This window comes from Microtus pennsylvanicus, chromosome 7 (genome assembly GCF_037038515.1).
Source record: "Microtus pennsylvanicus isolate mMicPen1 chromosome 7, mMicPen1.hap1, whole genome shotgun sequence".
Lineage (NCBI taxonomy): Eukaryota > Metazoa > Chordata > Mammalia > Rodentia > Cricetidae > Microtus > Microtus pennsylvanicus.
The window spans coordinates 92359982-92376128 of record NC_134585.1 but is presented as its reverse complement, the minus strand read 5'-3'; the positions used below and the strand labels follow the sequence as shown (position 1 = coordinate 92376128).

At 39.1% G+C, this 16147-nt stretch overlaps 1 non-coding gene across 1 annotated transcript; it reads right to left on the bottom strand.

Moving 5' to 3' along the window:
- Nucleotides 1-2377: 2377 nt before the first annotated feature.
- LOC142855242 (U6 spliceosomal RNA) lies at nt 2378-2484 on the bottom strand. Its single transcript, XR_012911497.1, has one exon. It is a non-coding gene; the product is annotated as a U6 spliceosomal RNA (small nuclear RNA).
- Nucleotides 2485-16147: the final 13663 nt, after the last annotated feature.

Here is a 16147-nt window from a genome sequence, read left to right as displayed (position 1 = left end):
AGCTTTGAGAGTTTAAAGATGAACTCTATCCCTAGTTCACTCTCTCTGCTTCATGATTGCAGTTGGAGATGTAAGCCCTTAGCTTCTAGTCCCTGTCGCCACATCTGCCACTTGCTATTATGCCTCCATGCCTTTATGGATGCATCCCTCTCGAAGACCAAATAAACACCTATATGTTGCTTTGGTCATGTTTTATCTCAGGAGTAGAAAAGTAACTTACACAACTAAATTTAAACCAAATACTAATGCAATAAAAGTCACTCTATTAATTTTTAATTTCTTTTTTTCCTTTTTAAAAATCTATTTTACACACTAACTACAGTCCCCCCTCCTCTCTTCCTGCTCCCTTCCCCATTTACCCCACCTCCCATCCATACCTCGGAGCAGGTAAATGTTTTAAGTAGTCTAACTTAAGTTGGATATGCAAGTAATTGACATGTAAGCAAAGAGCATTTCAGAGTTTCAGCTCCCCCAATATTAGCTTCATGTTCCTGCTCTGTACTATAAACACTAAATATTATCATTAAAATTACGATTACATTACCAATAATCCTAAAAATTGCCAAGTGCTTTTATTTTACAAAACGCTATGTACATTTTTGTTTAACTACAAAGAAAAGTGTGAAGTAGGTCTGCTTAAACAGACCACTAGAACTCCACTTTCATCTAGGTTCTCTGTGGTTGACTAGGGTGTGGTTTTTTATTTTTCTCAAAGTGTCTCTTGATGCCAAAGAGAGTGGACTTTTGCCAGACTTGTAACAACACTAATAATATGCCTTTAGATTTAAGACTGTGTATTTAACCTGCTAGCCTACCATTTGAGCAGTTGTTTAAAGCTTAATTTACCTTTAAAAAAGCAATGTGACCAACTTTACTATGCCTTAGAGTTTTTATGAAATCAGCCTTTGCTACTAGAGATAAACGCACAGCTTTAATTTTGAGTAATGTACCATTCCAGGTGCCTAACTCAGAACAAAGTGTGTATTCATGTGTGTGTCTTGGTAGTCAGTTGCTGAAAGCAACAAGAGATAGAAAGATAAATTAAACAATGAATATCACATGCATGTTAGGAGCAACATGTGTACATAGGCTGATAACATCTGTTTTAGTTCATAAAAGCTATTTTGGTTGAGTGGAAGTCATTGAAGTAACTTTTTCCCTTGTAAAAAGTTTGAAGGACAGAGAAACCCTGTCTCGAAAAACCAAAAAAAAAAAAAAAAAGTTTGAAGGATGTTTGTAAAAAAATCCCCCATTTCTTACACCACGTTTTGTGTATTTTCAATAAATACAGAGCATAGCCCTTTGTTATAGATGAACACAGACACAGGCATAGTGTGAGACCACAACTCACCGGCAGTAGTCCAGACAGATCACACACCTATATAACACAACACACAGGGACAACTGAAAGGCCAGAATGCAGAGTAGACAGAAGTGGAGAAATCAAATTTGGGCTTACTCTTGGCCAAGCTGCTCCAAGAATAAATCACCATTTTCATTCCCTAATGATACATCAACACATTAAGGCTATATATAAGCATACTTCTAGGATAAGTGTGCTCAGCTTAAAAACTAATGAGCCCTGAATTTTGATGAGTAATAACCAATTTTCAACTAAAGCCTGCAGGATCCTTTCAATTGATGCCTGCAGAATCTGATAAAAGGGTTGGACTAGGGATGGGAGGTAGAAATAATTTAAATGCAGGGTTGTCTTATTCAGTTCTGTGAATATTTTGGGATGTTTCATTTGAGGAATTTATATGAAACAGGAATTTCTTATTTCTGGTAACTAGGAGTGCAAAATTAAGGGATTGCTCATGGTGAAACCCTTCTTGTTGCACTAAAACCTGATGGAATAAATTATGTGGAGCTTGGGACTGTGTGTGTGTGAGAGAGAGACAGAGACAGACAGACACACACACATACACACACACACACACACACACAGAGAGAGAGAGAGACAGAGACAGAGAGACAGACAGACGCATACACACACAGATTGAGCGAGAGAGAGAGGGGGGGGGCTTAGAAGAAAGGAGGCATTACATATCTAAGGTGTGTGCACGTTTTTCTCAACAGTCACTGTCACCCTTAACCAAGTAGCTATCTGAAATTGGTATAAGCTGGTAGAAGGAAAATAAGTTTTCCCCAATGAAATGTAACCAGCCCAAATAAAGATGCATGTTCTGAGAGCTCAAGCTGAAGGAGGCAGGTATTTTATCATAGCAAGCAATAGGGGATAAACTAAGACAGGGCTAAAAGAGGAAGACAGATCATTGAGGTTACATCCTAAAGAGGATATTGGGAACCTAGTTCCTCCTTTCATTTATTCCTTTCTGTGCCGCCATGGTTTGAATTGCTTCTCTTTTATTTATTTTTTAACATGGAACACTTCATGAATTTGCATGTCTTCCTGGTATAGGGGCCATGCTATTTTTCTCTGAATCGTTCCAATTTTAGTATACGTGCTGCCTAAGTGAGCACTGAATTGCCTCTTATACTAACTGCACTTGCCATGGCTTACTATGCCATCAGAAGGAAGATGACACTATTGAAATTTCTGAAACCATAAATTTATAAGCAAAACTCAACTTTTTTGTTCTACAAGTTATATGTTGCATCAGCGGATGTCTCACTAAAAAGAGAATTGATTTCAAGACATGCAGTCATTGTTAATATACCCAAAAATGGGTGGTGGAAACTTTGGAAATAGGTTTTGGGAAAAATTTGGGGAAAAAATGGAAAAGCAGATCAAAGAAGGCTGGTGTAGCTAGAGACCCTAGTTGGGATTTGGATGTCAGTAATCATGACAAAAATTGTCATGTAAAAACCTGTGCTGAGCCAGGCGGTGCTGACACAAGCCTTTAGTCCCAGCACTCAGGCAGCAGAGTCATGTGTGTGGATCTCTGTGAGTTTGAAGCTAGCCTGGTCTACAGAGTGAGTTCCAGGACATCTAGGACTGCTACACAGAGAAATTCTGTCTCAAAATACCGAGAGAGAGAAAGAGAGAGAGAGAGAGAGAGAGGGAGGGAGGGAGGGAGGGAGGGAGGGAGGGAGGGAGGGAGAGAGGGAGGGAGAGAGAGAGAGAGAGAACAAACCTGTACTGAGCCTCAAAATACTAAAATTGTTAAGTGGAGAGTACAGGGAAGCACCTCAAGATACATACAGGTAAGAACTTTTTGGAGAGACTTCAATATTTCAGAAACTAAGACCAGGAAATGACAAATGGGATTGAATAAAATTAACATTTCTCTATGCTGGTAATTTCTGGCCAGCCTTCTTGCTATGGGTCTCGGAATCCTATGAACTTTTCTTTAAAGCACTTGTCACACTTTCAAATTACATTATTTTGCCATGTTTGTATCTCTGAATTATTATATTGCTTTATTTTTATTCTTCCCTTAATTTTTTAATGTTCATATTACAGTTTAGATAATGGACAAAGAGGCGGTGCCATAGGAAGTGCAGACAGAAATTGACATTATTTTTGTCATATTTGTGTCTACTAATTATGTGTTATCCTAGCTGTTCTTTGTCTTAACAAATGTTCTTGACTCTAAACGGTTTATCTTAGGCCACGTTGTTTAAGGACAATATAACTTGAAAATAAAACTTCAACCAGTTTTTAATCTTGATCGTTTATATACTTGAATATAAAGAAGAGGAAACAAAATTTCTTGGGCAAAATCGTGCAAAGGATGTGACGATGGAGCTTCTTTTAGGCAGTAAGACAACAAGTGGCGCGTCTTTCAGGACCAGAGGAAGAGAGTGTGCAAAGCCAAGTCTATCAGCGTTATGCTGCCCTCTTGTGGTACATGGGACACAGACTTCAAATATAAACGTCAAAAAGTGATTTATCAACAGTAATACAGGGTTTTAGTTTCTTTAAACACACCACTTCTCTGAAAAAAAATGTAATTAAAGCATTTTAGCATGCAGTTGTCTCTCTGCTCTTTTTTGTGTTTTGAGACAGGATCTCTGTGGTAGTCCAGGTTAGCCTGAAAGTCACTGTAATCCTCTCTGTCTGCCTCCCCAGGACTGAGATTACAGGTGCCAATGTGTCTGATTTCTTCCAGGGAATTTAGTGTCACAAAAGTCTTTCATTTCTGATCCCGTTTCTGCAAAGAGAAAAGAAACCATAAAACAAACTAAAATAATGATTCATGAGAAACAAGCGAGAAGTACTAGAGCAAGATGGAAGAACACAGAAACAATGCGGCAAAATTAAAATTTCAATCTACGCAAGGGAATTTTCCCACAAAATTAAGACAGCGTAAGTTTGGGGCTTGGAGGAGAAAGTGTTGCCCTGCCCAGCACCGTGATGGCCTGAGCAGACAAGGAGATCCTCGTGCTTGCCTGGAGCCGTCCGCCCTGGGCTTGGTGGAGAAAACGTGAGCTGTGGCACTGGGCAGTCAGTCACTACTATGATGAGCAAATGTATGGTGTGTTGTGGGAGAGAGAGAGAGGACGGTTCGTTTCCTATGGACAGACACATATCGAAGAGGTAAATGCCGTGAGTAGTGGGTTGAGATGTGTGGCTTGATTGTCACCCAGCCCTGGCCCTGGGTTGCTGCCAGGACCCATGTCTGCATTCAGGACCTGGTTGTAACCACCGTCTGTGTTGATGTCTAAGACTCCTGATTTCACAAAAGGCGGAGGAGGATAGGGTTGTATAGAGTTGGTCCTGCCCCTCACTGGCTGCAACATTAGGGAGGACTGGGTCCTCCCCTTAGCAGCTGAAGCACTCTAGAGAGAGGTCCCTACACCTCACTTGGACAGCAGAAGAGAGATAACCCTGTTTGTGGGGCAAGGGAGACACCTTGCCCTGAGGGCTTGGGAATGGGAGAGCCGGTTGCAACCCTATAGTGTGTTGTGTGAGGGCACGGGTTGTGCTATGTAAGGGAAAGTTGTCCTCCACCTCCTCACTCTTGCAGCAGGTAAGGGAGCTTACTCAAGCCCTCAACAACTGCAGCACTAGGGAGAATGGGCCCTGCGCCTCTCCTGGGCAGCACAGTGGAGTTGACCCTGTAGATAGGGGCGCTTGTGAGTTGGCCCCGAGGGTTTGAGAGTAGGACAGCTGGCTGTTTCCCCCTCATCTGCCATGTGGCGGCAGGGGCAGGGTGGGAGAAGATGCCGCCTCCCTCGACCCTGCCACAGGTGGCAGGCTAGGGAGCTGACTAACGGGGTACTGCAGTTGACCTATTGATGCATGAACTGGCCCTGAGAACTTGAGCTTGGGAGATGTGATCTTACTCCTCTGTAATACGGTGGCATGAGTTGGAGGAGAGATGCCTTCTCTTTCCCCACCCCCTCCCACTCCTACCTCTACCACCACTTTGCTGCCCGTGGCCATTGGGAGATTTGGCCCCGCCTTATGTCATAAGCACAGGAGCGCTCTGATGAATAGAATCAAGAAGCATGATATGAATGACACAAAGAATAAATAAAAAGAAAGTTTAAAAGAAGAAAAGGCAAGCTTAGGGCTTATCGGATCTCGACCCTCAGCTTTGCCGCGGCAATGTAAGGTTATTTTGTTAAGGATGGCCTCCTAAACTCCAGTCATGTTCACTCTTCGTCAAACCTGGACCTGCCCCAATTCTGAATCATATCCTTCTTGGAACTCACTATGTGGCCCAGGTGGTCCTCAGACTCACAAAGATCTGCCTGACTCTGCCTCTGGAGTGCTCAGGTTAAAGCCATGCACCTGCGCTCCTGGCTCTATAATCTTGCTTAAAAGAAACACTGAAAATACATTAGTCTCTGCTCCAGAGATTTAGAAAAGCGACAGTTCTTCAAAGAAAGAAATCTATAGTCACAATGTTTCCTGATATTCATGTTTTAGGGGATTAAGCTTTAAAAACTGACTTGTAGATGATTGTGTATGACGATCAGGAAGCATATATAATATAATAACTTCATACATATGAGTTATTATTTATATAAATATAAATATAATCACACATTATATGTATACATTTGTATATCTATCTATCTATCTATCTATCTATCTTTCTATCTATCTATCTATCTATCTATCTATCTATCTATCTATCTATCTATCTATTTATCTATCCAATGAGTTTTGAATGAATTTGCAGCCCAGTTTGAGACCTAAAGATGCAACAATATCCTATCCTGTAACATAAAACATTAATTTTCATTTAGTTCAACTAGCTCTATTTTTGAAAGATAAATTCACATATTATCCTGTCTCTTTTTATCTTCATTCCTAACTCAAATGAACACCTAGAAGAAATACCTTTCCTATTTCCAAGGCCCATAGGCATCATAGGTGAATGGAACTTTTGGTTGCCTCTCTCTCTTGGAAGTTTGTATTGGGCCTTCTTGTACCATGAAAGTTCGTCCTCAAGGAGGAAGTATAATATGAACAATAATGACGTCAATGAATATACCAAACTAGATGGAGAAAAGTCCATGAAGCCTCAGCCCTACACAAGGAGCTACGGACAACCGAAGAAATCTGGGAACAGAAGATGTGGCCTTCTCTAGGGAAGAACATGCCAATTGGTTGTCCAGTGCTAATCTGTCAGCTCTAAAAACATACATACAGAGATCATGATATGGCTTTAACAGTTTATATTTAAGAATATATATACGTACATACATACATATATGCATGAAATTTAGGAAAATATATGTATATATGCATGCGATAACAATTATGAAAATATGGTTATGCATTTGAAGGACGGTGGGGAGGAATATATAGGAAGGTTTGGAGAGAGGAAGGGAAGAGAGAATTGCTGTTAATAATTATAATTTCAAAAACACAATGAAATAAACTGTAAAAAAAAACCAAGTACATTGATCTCTCCCACAGTTATATCTACAGTACTTTGAAATCTATCGTGTGAATTGAGCATAATGGACTTGAAAATCTCAAACGCTCCAGGTGGGAGAGGCGAGATACCCATTTTTCTAAGTAAGAGTTATCTCCTGTCACCCCATAGAAAGCTCAGGGAAAATAAGAAAGTGACAACAGACATGCCATTTACAGCCAGAGCTCCTGGGGGGCAGCTGCTGTATAAACTGTTTCTGACACTCAGTTATGACCTGCTATGTATCAGTGCTAGCGACCAAGGCCCTGGCTGTAAACATGTTCCACCAAGCCGCTTTGTTCCGGCAAGTTCTTCCTGTTTTACACCCGATGTGTAATGCCGTTCTCAGATGGTCCACAGGAAACAGAGTCAGATAATTGCTCACCTGGAAGAGATGCAGCTGTGAGTGTTTCTCAACTGGTTCTCTTTGATTTCATCCTTGTCTCCGTCTCAAACTTTTCTAGAATGATCTGAAAAGGGTCCTTGGTAAAGTAAAAGAAGTTTGGAAAATTATCTACTAACAAGATATTAAAAATCTCTGTGTAGAATACAATGTTGACAACTATATTTATGCTGTTCCAAACTTTATCAAACCTTCTCCCCTGATACTCTTTGGTAAATATGCTTTGGGAAATTATTCAAGAAATGGTGAAGTGGTATTTTCTTTTTTCAAATTAATTTATTTTTTAAATTTTACTTCACATTCCAACTACAGCTGTCCCTTCCATTCCTCCTCCTCCCTTCCACCTCATCTCCCTCCTCCTCAGCCTACCTCCCATTCACTCCCCCATGGGGAGCCAACAAAGTCTGGCACATTGAGTTGCCACAGGACCAAACCCCTCCCCGCTACGTTAAGACAGAGTATAGCAACCCACCATAGGAAATGGGCTCCAACAAGCTAGCTAATGTACCTGGGATAAATTCTGGTCCTACTGCCAGGGTCCCCTCTGATAATTCAAGCTTCCCCACTGACTTCCATATATGGAGGACCTAATTCAGTCCCATGGAGGCTCCACAGCTGTTAGTAGAGAGTTCATGACTTTCCACAAGCTTGGCTCAGTTTTCTCTATAGATTTCTCCACCGTGATCTTGACCTCTCTTGCTTATATATTCCATTCTCTCTCTCTTCGACTGAATTCCCAAAGCTCCATCTGGTGCTTGGTTGTGGATCGCTATATCTGGTTCCATCAATTTTTGGATGAATGTTCTATGATGATAGGTGGAGTATTCACCAATCTGATTATAGGAGAAGGCCAGTTCGGGCATCCTCTCTACTGTTGCTAGGAGCTTAGCTTAGGTCATCCTTTTGGATTCCTGAGAATTTCTCTAGCATCAGGTTTCTCGCTAACCCCTAGTGGCTCTCTCTATCAAGATATCTCTTTCATTGCTCTCAAACTCCATCCCTCCCCACCTTGACCATCGTCTTCCTTCATGTTCTCATCCCCCTTCCCTTCCTCTTTATCACTTTCCTGCCCCAAATTTACTCAGGATCTTATTCCCCTTTCCAAGATGATTCATGTGTCCCTTTTAGAGTCCAAAGCACTTTGCACAGGTGACATCTCCTGTGATTGGCACTGGATGAAGGCCAACAAGGTCATATTTCAGCATAGCATCATCTAAGATTGTTTGTTAGGGAATTCATTTAAAATATTGTCCTCAGAAAATATGGTTAGCTATATCTTCTCACTTTGCATGCTGAGTATTTCTTGGAAACATCTGCTAAACTAAATTATAATGTATGTTAAAGATGTTAAAGTACCCCTTTATTATAGGTACTATCTTTCTCACAATTTAAATTATATGAAAGAACATTATTTTCTCAGTATTAATTCTATTTTGAGTTAGACATATAGAAAAACCACATTCAACAATATGGTTTAGGCAATTGAATTTGCTTTCTGTCCTTATGCCCTACTGATATTTTATTCCTGTTAAGAGAAAGATAAACGTCTAAAATCATAAGAGCAAGTTAGCCTGCAAGGTGTATGTATGGAGAGAGAGAGAGAGAGAGAGAGAGAGAGAGAGAGAGAGAGAGAGAGAGAGAGAGAGAGAGAGAGAATTATATGTGTGGCTTTTCTGCAATAGAAAAAGAAATTAATTGTTAAATGGCTGAGATTGACCTACCACACAGGATACCCCACGACAGATCTAATTAACAGAATCCACAATCAGCAGGAAGTGGACTAGACAACAATGCCCAAATTCCCCCGAATGATTGTTTATAAATGTTTGTTTACATTTAAAGGGAAATTTGCTATAGATATGAATATTTTGCATTGGTATGGATCTTGGTTTATTGATATAAAATTTAGGTCAATTTTGTTATATGTATATTTCTGCTCTTGATTAAGGTATTGCATTTGCGCAGTTCACTTAAAAATATAATATTAATTAAGAAATTAATAGATACTAATCTATAATAGTCAAGTTTGTAGTCATGTTAGTTAGGTTTTCTAGATATATAAGAAATATATTGCAGTATTCTTCAAACCTTTCAAAGACTAACAGAGTATGACATCTAAAATGTTTTAAGATCTTAAGACTTTTCATGACAATGAGACACGTCTGCTCCTGGCAGCACCAATCTACTTCAAGAGGATGATGGACATTGAAGAGGCTCCTTATGGAGTTGGTTAGCCATTTGGACAAGAAACTGCTCTTGCCCAGACTGCTTGATGTCATAATGTATGAACTGGACATGTAGGTTGCACAGAAAAATAACTATTGAGCTTGCCTAAAGGTGAGACTGTTCTTCAGGGTTCCTGCTTCATGAAAAAGTCTGCCAGACATTCTGCAGGACACAGAAGAAAGTAACTGACAAACTGCTAATATAGGTGAAATTGTCTTTGAAATTTTCTGCTTCATGAAAAAGTCTGCTGGATACTATGGGCCTATAGACTGCATATGGGTGCCCCAATGTAATAGGGGAACTTTAGGTGACTTTCCAAGGTAGTGAGACGTTTTTGTCAATTCTAGAGTTTTGGAAGTTTTTTACAATGCACTTCTTATTTACTTAGGTAATATATCCTTCTAGAGTCTTAGATGGAGTTGAAGAATAGTTATAAGTATAGTTTTCCTTCGTTATAATAAAAGATTAATTAGATAACAGTAACTGTATTTCTTGCTTGATACCTGTTTTGTTACATGTGACTTTACTATGTTAAAGTTAAAACTTTCCTTTTTAACTAGAAAATGGGAGGTGATATGGGATTCCCCTCTGTATGCTATGAATATATTTTATTACCATTGGTTAATAAAGAATTTGCTTTGGCCTGTGATAAGGCAGGATAGAGCTAGGAGGGGGAAACTAAACTGAATGCTGGAGAAAGTAGGTGGAGTCAGAGAGATACCATGTAACCACCACAGGACCTTGTCGATAAACCATGAGCCTTGTGAGTTAATTTAAGATGTAAAAGCTAGTGTTTCCCCAGACCCAAAAAGATGAATATGGGATGTACTCACTCATAATTGGTTTCTAGCCATAAATAAGGGACACGGAGCCTACAATTGGTGATCCTAAAGAAGCTAAGTAAGAAGGTGAACCAAAGGAAAAACATATAGTTATCCTCTTGGCTATGGGAAGTAGACAAAGTTGCCGGGGAGAAAAATTGAGATCTTGGGGGTGGGGTGGGATGGGGGTAAGGGGAGATGGGGAGAGAAAAAGGGAGAAGGGGAGGAAGGGGGGAACTTGGGGAAAAAGGAGGATTGGGATAAAGGAAGGTTGGATAGGGGAGCACGGAAGCACAATTCTTAGTTAAGGGAGCCACCTTAGGGTTGGCAAGAGATTTGAACCTAGAGTGGCTCCCAGGTGCCCAAGCCTTGGTCCCCAGTTAATTCCTTGGGCAGCTGGGGATAGGGAACCTGAAATGACCCTATCCTATAGCAATACTGACGAATATCTTGCATATCATCATAGAACCTTCATCTGGTGATGGATGGAGATAGAGACAGAGACCCACATTGGAGCACTGGACTGAGCTCCCAAGGTCCCAATGAGGAGCAGAAGGAGGGAGAACAAGAGCAAAGAAGTCGGGACCACGAGGGGTGCACCCACCTACTGAGACAGTGGAGCTGATCTATTGGGAGCTCACCAAGGCCAGCTGGACTGTGACTGAAAAAGCATGGGATAAAACTGGACTCTCTGAACATGGCGAACAATGAGAGCTGATGAGACGCCAAGGACAATGGCAAGGGGTTTTGATCCTACGTAATGTGCTGGCTTTGTGGGAGCCTAGCCAGTTTGTATGTGCACCTTCCTAGATATGGACGGAGGGGGGAGGACCTAGGACTTACCACAGGGCAGGGAACCCTGACTGCTCTTTGGACTGAAGAGGGAGGGGGAAAGGAGTGGGAGGAGGGGGAGAAGGGTGGGAGGAGGGGGAGAAGGGTGGGAGGAGGGGGAGGGAAATGGGAGGCTGGGAGGAGGTGGAAACTTGTTTTTTTGTTCTCATTTTCTCAATAAAAAAAAGATTTAAAAAAAAGATGTAAGAGCTAGCTAGCAATACAATTAAGCCATTGGCTAAGGAGTGTTTTAAATTACAGTTTCTGTGTGAGTATTTCAGATCTGAGCAGCAGGGAATGACTGAGCAGCCTCCAGCAACAAAAGCCCATCCAAAATACATGTAGTATCAGTTTTAAATGATTTGATTATCTCTTCTGGTAACACATGGATTATTATTGGGTAGTGAAAGTGAAGAAGGACTCTGCACATATGTGTGCTTGTGTGTGCATGTGTGTGTGCATGCATGTGTGTGTGTGTGTGCTAGTTGGAAAGGTAAATGCTGTGAGAGGTCAAGGTTGATAAAAAGGACTTGTGAGTATCTGCTCTTTGGTCCTACATACAAAAGATAAAATTTACAGTAGAAAAAATAGATCTTGCTTGAGTACACTTCTAGTGTCAAATAATTTTCCTACACCATTCTGCCATAAGTGGCATGCTGTGTTCTGCTGTGTTTTGATGGGGTCTGTCTTACATGGGTGCTGCATGATGGGTTATGGAAGTGAAGCCTTAATCTGCTACTGCAGAACAGTGATTCTTGGCAAGTCTGTAACAGTGAATGAGAACTCCTACTCAATCTATTCCTTTTCTTTGGTTTTCAGAAGATTAATCATTGATAGAATAGTTAGACATATGAGCTTACAAAGAAAAGCTATCTCTATGAACATATTTTGGATGTTATATTATGACATACTCAACCTTAGCATTTTCAGAATTCTTCAAATTAATTTAATATAAGGATTATTCTGTGTTTCTTATTAATTTGTTGTCCTTTTTATGCTTTTATTTATCTTCTTTACTCCTCCTTTGTCATGCTAAATACTGGTGTCTTATAATATTAGAACATAAGATATTTAATATTAGAGACTTTATATTGTTAAGCACTGTCTTGTATATATATATATATATATATATATATATATATATATATATATATATATGAATTTTAAGGGATTTCAGTTCTTGTATGCTGTAATTTATTACTACTAGACAATACTCTCTCCACCAATGTTTTCCTTCTAGACTTTAACAAAGTATGCAAGCATGCCTTCTCATGACAGTCGCCTAATGCCCTCTTCTGGTTATAGAGCAAATCAAGCTCATTCTTAGTGCAATGGTGTTATCGGGAAATTTGAATGTTCTTTCTAAGCTTTTCAATGCATTTACTTTCTAGTATGTTTAAAAAATGTTTACTGTTTGATCTTTGCATGCTTTACAGCTCAATGTGCTTTATTGATAATATAGAAATTGAACTGTGTAACAAATTTTAGTAAATATAGCTTAAAATATTTTGCAACTTTCTAGTCTCTCTAGAGGAAATACTATTTTTTAACAAAATAACTTACAATATATTACATTGTACATTTAAAAGGAAATTCTGACCTATGGTGTTATTATAATTAATATTTAAGGTTCTGCCTGAACATGCATGTGGGAGTAAATAAATTATGTGAGTAATCTACACATGGGAAAAAACATGATGATACTTAAAACATTTTAAAATTTATTTCATGGGTATGAGTGTTTTGCCTGGATGTATGACTATATTACATGTGAATGATTGGTAGTTGTGGAGGTCGGAAGAGGTATTCGAGCCTATTAATTTGGAATGTGAGCCCTCATCTGGGTGCTGACAATTGAATCAGGATTCTTTAAAAGAGATCTCAAACATCTACATGGTGATATTATTTCACCATTTCTGTTCTTAAAGTTTTCATGCAAGTGTTTCTATTCTTTACTGCATCTACTATTGTAGCAGGATTTAAAAATGGAATATGAAGTTGTGATATTAACAGTTCCATTTGTAACACCAAGTAATTCTGATATAAGGAATGTAATTATTAGTTAACATAGCCATGCCAGAATCACATAAAGGTATTAATGGAAACATACATTCCCAAAATTTTTTAAATGTCATATTCTTTAACTTTTTTGTGAAACTTTAATAGCCTTAAATTTAAAGTAAAAATATAATTTTCATCCAAATCCGAACACTTTTGAGGATAAAAAGGCCACTATCAACAGTTGTGCCTAGTGTTAGTTTGACCATGGGCTCCTGTGGGAGAAACAGAAGCCTCTCACTGCATTTGTTATAGAATATAGCCACAGAGTAGTGGAAGACAGAACTACTGCTAAAATTCAGCTTTTTATTTCTATTTCCAATGGACTTTTTTAACTTCAAATTTACAACTTGTGATTTATGACAAAAAATGTTGAGCTTTATCTTCTCTTTGAAGCCATTGCTTTCTTCCCATTCTCTCCTTTTGAAGATGGGAAAGATGGTTATATAGAGATTGGGGGAGCCTTCTGAGAAACAAGGTTTTTATGGATGTGACAGGGTCATATACTCGTGAAATCAGAGTGGCTGTAATTTCATGCATGCGATAAAGTCAGTCAAAATTCCATGAAGATAGTGAAGGAGGCCATGGACCTCCATAACTAGTTGAGGAAACACTGGCTGTCAAAGGCTCCTGGGGTAAGGGAGCCATTTTTCCGAAGGGACAGGGATGTGATTCACGGTCAGTTTGTCCTATACCCATGCACACATAGCCAGCGGTACTGAACTCAGTAAGTTATAAACAGAATATCTGAAGTTGGGAGAAGAAAATGAGAAGGAAGTGGGGAAATTGAGGACAGTGTGCAAGGAGTGAATATTATCAAAGTATGTTTACATGTAGAAAATTCTCAAAGACAAATAAACGTAAATAACAATCGCTCCAATACCATCAGGCCTTTTTCAAAGACTATAGAAATAACTAATGAGCTTCTATGTAGGTAATATTTGAATGATACCTTGAACATATTAAACTCTATTATTTATGATAAGATTATTGTTTCTGTTTAAATGATTTTAAGGTAAATTAATTTTATAGGTTGTGTATTTGCTTCAGAAAGGTAACCTGTGGAATAGCTTTAAGATGAATCCAAAGATCACACTTCCTAGGTGGGCTCCACCAAGGGGTTCATAGATAATGGATGTAGAGATCAGGGGAAATGATGCAATGTTCCTTTGGGTATTAATTAAGTTGCAAAATAACAGACTTGCATCTTGGGCTCCATTACTCTTTCTGCCTCAGTCTGTTGCTCTGGGAGAATCTGTATACAAACCATATGTCTCATAGAAGCAGCCACATGCAAAGACCCAGATGTCTAGGAATTGGTACCTCTGGTCCCAAGTTATTAAGATCTGAAGCCCAGCATTAGCCACATCCATTGACAAATGGAAGTTTATGATAATAAAAAAAAATATAAACAATAGAATTGTTCCCATTTCCACACAAAGAAATCTAAAATATCTACGCAGAGTTAACATGATCAGAATTCCCAAATAAAAAATAACTTAGGAGAGGTTCATAAATGAATAAAAACTTATTTTGGCCTTGAGAAAAACTGTAGCATAAAAATTAAAGCATCTGGGGACTAGGAGAAATTGCCTTAACATTTCTTGTCGCCTTTGCCACTTGATGGAGCTATAATGCCAGATAATTTTAAAAGGTATGCTATTTCCGCAGATGCAGTCCTTTAGATAAATGTAGACAAAATAAATCATTATAGTCACTGTTTGTTCCAGTGACTATTGTCTTCCCTTGCTGAGAAATGACTGTAACAAGTCAAAGAATAAAGTTTAGATGATCTTATAATAGTAGTGGAGAATAGTTTGCTTTATTTACTTCATTTGGAGTATGTGAATAATTATGTCACGGTGTGTGTTGGTACAAATGCTTTTCTATAAAGACAAGTGTTGGGTTGGGTTGGGACAGAAGACTACCTAAGGTGTTTGCATTCATTGTTCTTCTTATTGCTTGAGAAGGGATTCTTCACTGAACCCGAAGCTAGTCACTTGTTCAAGGCCGGCTGGCTAGCAAGGCCCAGGGAGTCACTTTTGTCTACCTTCTCACACTGGGGTTGCCACATACGCTACCACACTGAGCTTTTTATAAGGACGTTGAAAATCTGAACACAGGTTCAGATCTTCTGAACCTTGCATGGCAAAAACTTCACCAACTGAACCACCTCTCCGTTCTCATGTACTTCTTGGGAAAGTTTTACACAAGTATGTTGATAAATATATTCTGCAAATTATAACTGAAAAGGCATTAAAGATGGATATCATATTTTTAACATGTGCATGTAAATTTTATGAATGGAAGGGCAAACTCTCTTGAAGAGTAAAGCCTGGGCAGGATTACTTAGTCGATCATCAGAGAAAGGCTAATTTTCTTCAATGAAGAGTGAATGCATAGAAAAGAAGTGTTGGTTATAGGCATTATTCACATTCTAATCCTTACCAACTCTTTGTGTCGTATAAAGGGCCACAAATCTTTAAAAGTTTTGGCTCTAAACATGCTTTGGAATCCAGAAGTTCTCAGAATTTGCAGACAAAAATGTAATCTAATACAGTATAGTCCCAGAATTTCTGAAGTAGCCACAGTTGATTAGATGTCTTGAAGAAGAGATTCCACAAGAACTGCACTTTCAGGTGGAGTATCAGGGAAGAATGCCAATTAACATGTGCTTTGGGAGTCAATGCCCAGAGAAGGGCATTTCAGGAAACAGAACTAGATAGAGGGAAAGGTGATGAACTTCAGTGGTTTCACATGGCTTCGTTGTCCATATACTACTTAATTTTGCTATTGTCTCAAAGGGACTTCTGTATTCTTTTCTCATGTGATCAAATATTGAGTTTAGGCTAATGTGAGGAAGAGAAATGAGCTTGAATGTGTGGTTTCTTGAAACTGAAATGGATTGGCAATAGGAAACTTCCTAATCATAGTCACAGAACTGAAAGAATAAAGTCTCCAAACCTGGT